The following is a 7,578-nucleotide window of genomic DNA, read 5'->3' on the forward strand; positions in this document are numbered from 1 at the left end:
GTCTGCAAATGTTTGTACACACACTCATTTAGACATTTACTGATACTGTACATCATTAACAAAGAGAATATTCCTGACTCAACTGTAGAACCAAACTATTTTAATTTTTTTAAAAGCCATTTTCATTATTTTTAATATCGACATTCATTTGCAGCAAAATATATGTACATTTAAAATTATTTAAACTGAGGGCAATTTCTAAAAATGTTTTAAAGTACTCTGTGCATTGCCCATGTGGTGCCGAAGAGAATTAAGAATGTGGCAATTGATAAGGGAATTCAATCAATTCAACAATTTAATTCAATATCCATCACAGTGCTGAATTGTCTTTAAGCCTTCAATGATGTGTGCATCCTCGGGGTCTTATTAAATGATGGTGATTAAGTATCGCTGGCAGAAAAGATTGTTTTAAGAATGTGACAATGATGAAGAATTTGAATCACAATCTGCAAGTATGTGAGGAAGAGTTGAGAATTGCTTTCGAGCTGTAACAAAAGAACAAGAAATGAAGATGAAACACTTCACAGGGACAAATGTTAAACAACACATGAAACACAACATCCCCAAAAATGAATGAATGAACAGGAATGTTAACGCAACTGTTCTAGAAATGTGCGCAAACTATTATATTTTCTGAAAAAAGAACTACACACTGCCTGACACAGTTTTATTGTACTATGTCTGATTTGAATTCTTCCCATCTCCTTCACATGAAACACTCCCAATGAACCTCCTGATGTTATTTGTGCATTTGTGTCTACGTTTGTGGTGCTACGGCTTGTTAGAATAATAAAATCTTCTGCTGTCAGCAACCATAATTTGTTTTCTTCTCTTCACAGACATATAATCCATCGATTTTCTTAGACGCTTATCCTCAAGAGGGTCGCGGGAGTGCTGGAGCCTATCCCAGCTGTCAACGGGCAGGAGGCGGGGTAAACCCTGAACTGGTTGCCAGCCCATCGCAGGGCACTTAGAGACAAACAGTCGCACTCACAATCACACCGAGGGGCAATTTAGAGTGTCCAATTAATGTTGCATGTTTTTGGGATGTGGGAGGAAACCGGAGTACCCGGAGAAAACCCACGCTGGCACGGTGAGAACATGCAAACTCTACATAGGCAGGGCCGGAATCGAACCTGGGTCCTCAGAACTGTGAGGCCAAAACATTCCAACTGATTCACCGTGCCGCAAGATAAATATTCATTTATGGTAATAAAATAAACGGGATGGATGAAGACTCAATCTCTACTACTATTCCTAATACTACTACCAGAGAATAGTTTACATCTAAAACCAAGAATCAAATCAACCAATAAGTCAACTATTGACACAAAGCCGCTTGGCATGCTGGGTATTCTCGCATCAACTTCCTTGACTCCACAATATACGCAAGTATCTAACAGTAGTTTCTAAACCGGCATCTGACGTAATAACCCACGCCTATTCGAGTGGCCAGTTTGAAATTTAATTTGATGTTGATGGCCAAACTTTATTGTTTTAATCTGATGTAACGTGTACATGCTTGCAGTGATCCATAATATTATCTTCTTCTTCTTCTTTTCCTTTCGGCTTGTCTCGTTAAGGGTCGCCACAGCGAGTCATCTCAGATGACCGCATATATGTTTGCCAGTTTTTACGCCGGCTGCCCTTCCTGACGCAATCCCTCTGCATTTAGAGGAGAGAAGTTTACAGCACCTGGTATTCCCAGGCAGTCTCCCATCCAAGTACTAACTAGGGCCAAACCCGCTTAGCTTCCGAGATCTGACGAGATCAGGCGTTCTGAGGGTAGCATGGCTGTAAGCTGATCCACAATATTATGACTGTATAAAAACCCACATGATGAGAAGTTTATCCGATTTGACTTGTACAGGTTTTCTCTGGGCACTTCGGTTTCCTCCCACATCCCAAAGACATGCAAAATGAATTGGACACTCTAAATTGCCTCTTGGTGTGATTGTGAGTGGAATTGTTTTTTTGTCTCCTTGTGCCCTGCGATTGGGTGGCAACCAGTTCAGGGTATACCCCGCCTCCTGTCCTTTGACAGCTGGTATAGGCTCCAGCACTCCCTGCGACCCTCTTGAGGATAAGCGGAAAAAGAAATGGATGTGCGCAAAAGATCTACTGGCTCGCACCGAAATACAAAACATTATAAAAGTCGCCACAGGCTATGTGAAACAGGACGACCTTCACCTCAACTCATATTATATTTTCACTTTTAAAAGAGACCCACCAAAGTCTGTGTGCTGTTCAGACTCATAATTCTGATAAGTATGGTGGTTCTGTAGGGTGAAACATTTACATAGTAGTCTGAACTGGTCGCCAGCCAATTACAGGGGACATATAGACAAAAAATGAGTAACACTCACATTCAAGCAGTTTAGAGTCTTCTATAAACCTTTGAATGGACATGCTATCATTTTTCCTCTGCCCAACATAAACACTCGTTTGTTCCAGAAGGGCAAAGGCGACACAAACCCAATGATGTTGTGACATAGCACTTACTACATACTGCTTACGCGTTTTCCCCAATCAATTTGTCAGCTCTCATTTACACACAAACCCAGGCAAATGCAATTTCTAGTTTGAAAATGTGATTTTCCTCAAGCAATATTAGTTCAGAGTGGGTGAGCCACTGATACTGATGGCAGAAAGTCCACTCGAAGTTGAAAGCCTCTTTCCTGAAGTGACATGCTGTTTGGGATCGCCCATTACTGACTTCGCTAAGTGACTTTCTGCTTCCCACGATGCTTTTACAATCTCTTTCCCAGTTGTAATTAAACATTTACTTGATTTTTGTGGTATTCAGCTTCAGAAAACTATGGCTAAAAGGCAATGCTGGCTTGGAAACACTTTCGTACGTGCTTGTAAAAATAGTCAAAGAATATTGATGCACAATTACAGCTGCACTTCTTCATGATGTTTATGCACAATTTTAACAGCAGAGCTCGCTGTTACACACGCAACTTCAAACAGAAGCCGTTGCAGTCAACAGAGTAACGACCAACCACATTGCTTACACTATAGAATGCTGTCGGGTAAAATACATAATTGTGTCAAATAGTCTCCTACAAAGACAAAATTGTTCTTTTTTATCTCAAAGAAGTATTCATTTAACAATACAGTACTGTACATTCATTATTGTGGTTGTAGTTCTAGTTAGTAGTGTTGCGGAACCATACTGTATTGCATCATACTCACACTTCCCAATATTTTTTGACACTTGTGTAACCAACTAGAGCAAACAAATAATAGAGCCAACTGTCGTTTTGATGCACCACAAAAATAAACATACTTGTTCCTGGGGAGTTTGCAACTGCAGACTGAACTGTCACGAACGGGGCACGAGGGTGGACCCAAATGCACGACTCCAGAGATAAGCAGACAGTATAGAGGAAACCTTTATTCGGTCCAAGGTCAGGGATCAGGCAGGCAGGCAGTCCAAACAAGGCAGAAGTAATCGTGTGGCAGGCTCAAGAGCGGGGTGAAGGGACAGGCGTAGGGCGGTACACGGCGAGCAGAAGTCAGGCGAACTGGAGTGCAGGAACGAAGCATCAAGGATGACAATCTGGCGAAGGACAAGTCGTCCCCCAAGTCCTATATATACTGGGAGGCATTAGCTGGAACAAGGTGCAGGTGTGCTCAGACTAATTGGCTGGCCACGCCCAGCCTGGGCAGGAAGCCAGGAGCATGACATGAACAGATTGGAAACATTTTTGGTCCTGTTGTAATTGAGTTGTAAATAAGGTCTCGATTTGAGATCTATTTTAGAATGCAGTCTTTCTCACGTGGGCAATAATTTGCCGGGAGTGGGTGGTTAATTATTATCATTATTATTAATTTTCTTCCTCCTATCCAAGGTCCAGTCGTGGGGGCAGCATCTTATACAGCCAAGGCCAAACTTCCTTCTCCCAACTTTAAAGCACTCCCAGGGGAGACAGGGAAGAGACATACCGGTAGACTCCAGCCTCTCCTAGCTCAACAGAACCTGCTCCCAGTGGGACGTGCCTCACAAGGGAGGTGTCCAGGAGGCATCCAGATCAGGTTCCCACGCCACCTCATCTGGCTCCTGTCAATGAAGAGGTGCAGTGGGTGGACTCTGAACCCACAGGTCAGGGAATATGAACATAGATCGATCTGAATATTGAGACCTTCAGCTTTCGACTCTTTAACTGCTGATGAAGGATCACCGTGAGAAAGCCAAATGAACGTGGCCAGTTGTCCATGCAATAACATCGATGGCCAACTGTTTCGTGATGCCAATGCCACCCCCTGGCTCTTATAGACAAATACTTATTTTGATGTGTTGTATTTATGAATTGTCAAAAGCATATTGTATCTTGTGTCATTCCTTCCACTTTTGCTTGGATTAGGAAAAAAAAAGGTGAATCACGCATGCCACCAGCAGAAATTCTCACGTCTATTTGTCCTCTTTCCTGGTCTGCTTGATTCCACACACAGGAACCTCACAAGTCGCTTATAAACTATTCTTGCAGATTACAAACAACCACCACACATCATACTCTCCCCTTGTCATTGCTTTCTATTTTCAGTATTTATTCGTTACCCCTCTATGTACCATAACTTTGGTGTACTTAAATATACGTACCATCTCTATCACCCATTCTAAAATAACATTTGCCAACACAATTTCAAAAAATCTCACCAAAACAGTAAAAATAACAACAACAAAGAATACAGATTACCCAATCAATTTTAAATTATGATACACGTACCCATTATATGTCACACTTAACTTATGTGTCAAAGGCATCCTGTAATAGATGAAGAGAAGCTGTATTCATAGGTCGAATCATATCATACTCTTCATAAAAGTGAAAAACTAGAACAAATCGTACACTATGAAATTTGGGAAAAAGAAGAAAAAACACTTCACAGAAAAATATGCAAGAATATTCAATAATAAATCAGGCAAATTCCTAGCAAACCAACTTTGGCGCAATAAAGAAAGGTCATTGATTAAAGCAGTTCAAGATTCAAACTGCAACTGTACACCGCTGGAAATAAATGAAATATTTTACATTTATTATTGCAACTTATATGCATCTTCGAAGAAACCAGACCAAGAAGAAATTGAAACTTTTATTAAGCGTCAAAAGATTCCTCAAATAAATACACAAATATGAGCTTTGCATACAAAAATAACAGAGAAAACATTGCAGACATAGGATGGAGCCCCCACCCCCCATAAAAAAAAAAAAGAGATCCCAACAGTATTTTAATGTTTTATCAAAAGATAGAGTTACAGGTCAAGTGTCATGATATGGATGATTTTTAGTATGTTGTTAATGAAAAATCGTATGCCGGTATGGACCCATCCGATTTTTCACCACAAAACATGATTTTGATTTTGTAACTCCCGCCATTAAAATCCTCTCGAGGGATTTGTTTTTGACAAGAAGCAGGAAGAGACGTTGGAGGTAGTAGTGCGCTCAAGTGGGCTCGTTTCTTTCTATTAGTTTTATCTGCGGAAAGATAGCTCGTTGTTCCTTCGTGTTAGCCAAAAGGCCAGCTCGTTGCATTGCCGGACATTGCTTGAACACTTTCCCATGATACCTGATTCGTCATGAAAAATGGATTGCACGGGTGCAAAGGACGAGAGGTTCGTGGGTGCCAAATGACAGGTAGGTGTGTATACAGCTACTAAAAAAAAATAATGATCTGGGGGGACCATGTACTCTGTCTCTCTTAACATAACAAAAGATCCGCGTATGTATGACAGGAGTGCTAAATGTGTCGATGCCGACGAAGGCTTCTGCGTTGGCCTCGCTGGCGAAGGCTTCTGCCCCGGGCTCCCCGGCGAAGGCTCCCACGTCGTGCCTCGCGGACGAGCACGCTTTCGCCCGGGCTAGCTCATACATACTGTCTGAGAGTCTGTTGTGTTAGTTCGAAGTAATCTGCATATCATCTAAATATGGCTCGAAACAATCGGCTAATATTGCCCTGGACACTTCACTCGATTATGAGATGTTCTCTTTTTCGAAAAGAGCTCATGTGTCTGAAGGGGCATGTCCCATAGTAGGGGCCACGGAGTGTTTTCAATGGCAAATGTCCGGGGTGACGTCACGGACAGTAAATGCAGCCAATATGGCAACCACTTGGATGTCGAATGACACTTCCGCAACTTTATCCATGGATCACGTGCTCTCCACTCATATTTATTTTTTCGTATAGATATTGAAGTGAATAATGTTATATGTATTTTTCAATTCAATATCTATTTTATGTTTATAGGGATGACACCTCAAATTGGTCAAAATACTAAATGCATTACTTTTATGTATGTCTCGTTTCTGGACTTCACTTTCTCCTGGCTCATCCGGTTTGTTCCAGTTCGACCTGTGGGAATAAAAAGATTGATGATGCCATTAACAGATTCAATTAAATTCCACAACATATCCGCCTTCACATGCTTCCCAGTTTGTGGTAACAGTTTGGAAAGACCCTTTTCTGATCCAGCATAACTGCGCCCCATTGCACAAAAGTTCATGTGGGAGAACCCGCCCTAACCCTTGAACTCAGCCCCATCACATTCAGCATGAAATAGAACTTAAATGTCATGCCAGCAGCCCAACACAATTGAACTATGACCTCACAAATGTTTTTCTGGATGTAGAGACATCAATATCCTCACTCACACTCCAACATCGAGTGGAGACCGTTACAGCTATAAAGTCCGGCCCAAGTACAAAACAACTTCTTCATTTTTCACTTCCTCTAGGTGTAGCACTCACATGACCAATAAATGTACTGGAGTGCATTCGGCAGTAATGAACGAAAGTGAGAAAAGGAAGCAAGTGCAGCCGTTGGCCAAATGTTGGATAAACAGACAGAAGATGAACACAGAGCAAAAGCCATTACCATGAAGCCTTCAAGTTGAGATCCTGGAAAATTGAGTCTCACAGTCTTTCCGTGGATTCAAAGTGCCTGTGTGCACTAATTGATCTGGCCACAACATGGCCATAACATTTCCTCTCTGGTCTCGTCAGGGTGTTTGATGCATTTTGAAATCCTCCATGTGGAGACGTGCACAATTAGCAAAAGATGCCTGTGGGAACGTGTCCAAATCACTCCTAATGTATATGGCGTGTAATGATGTAGTCGGCCTGACAGTGGCTACTTGTGTTTCTTCTATATCTGATGGCAGATAATGGATTATTTTATGTATTATTTAATGCATATTCCGTTGTCACTCAGTGTTATTTAATTATGCTTTACACTGAGCTTGTAACGGGCACACATTGATCGATGCGGTTATGCATATTGTGCCCAGTACACAAGTTAATACGAATAAAAAGAAAAAAAAGAAGAAAGGTTACATCTGTTAAGGGACATTGGATAGTGAAACTACTGTAATTACACAGTAACAAGAGATTTTGCAATTATTTTGTTGACTTGGTAGCTTCAGTTTGAAAACCTGTCAGGTGACCTGAAATGGGCTGTGTGGTGTACAAGAGATTCTCTCTCAATCCATCAGATTTAAAGCAATTACGCAAATTGCCCAGTCCCAAAAAGACAGTAACCGCAAAAGACTGAATGGTGGAGTTAAAGGAGATATAT

General features: G+C 41.4%; 1 pseudogene; it reads right to left on the reverse strand.

Annotated features, from left to right (window-relative positions):
* Positions 1 to 1,683: 1,683 nt before the first annotated feature.
* LOC133501557 (5S ribosomal RNA) lies at positions 1,684 to 1,802 on the reverse strand (annotated as a pseudogene).
* Positions 1,803 to 7,578: the final 5,776 nt, after the last annotated feature.

The sequence above is a fragment of the Syngnathoides biaculeatus genome, chromosome 5, assembly GCF_019802595.1.
Source record: "Syngnathoides biaculeatus isolate LvHL_M chromosome 5, ASM1980259v1, whole genome shotgun sequence".
Taxonomy (NCBI): domain Eukaryota; kingdom Metazoa; phylum Chordata; class Actinopteri; order Syngnathiformes; family Syngnathidae; genus Syngnathoides; species Syngnathoides biaculeatus.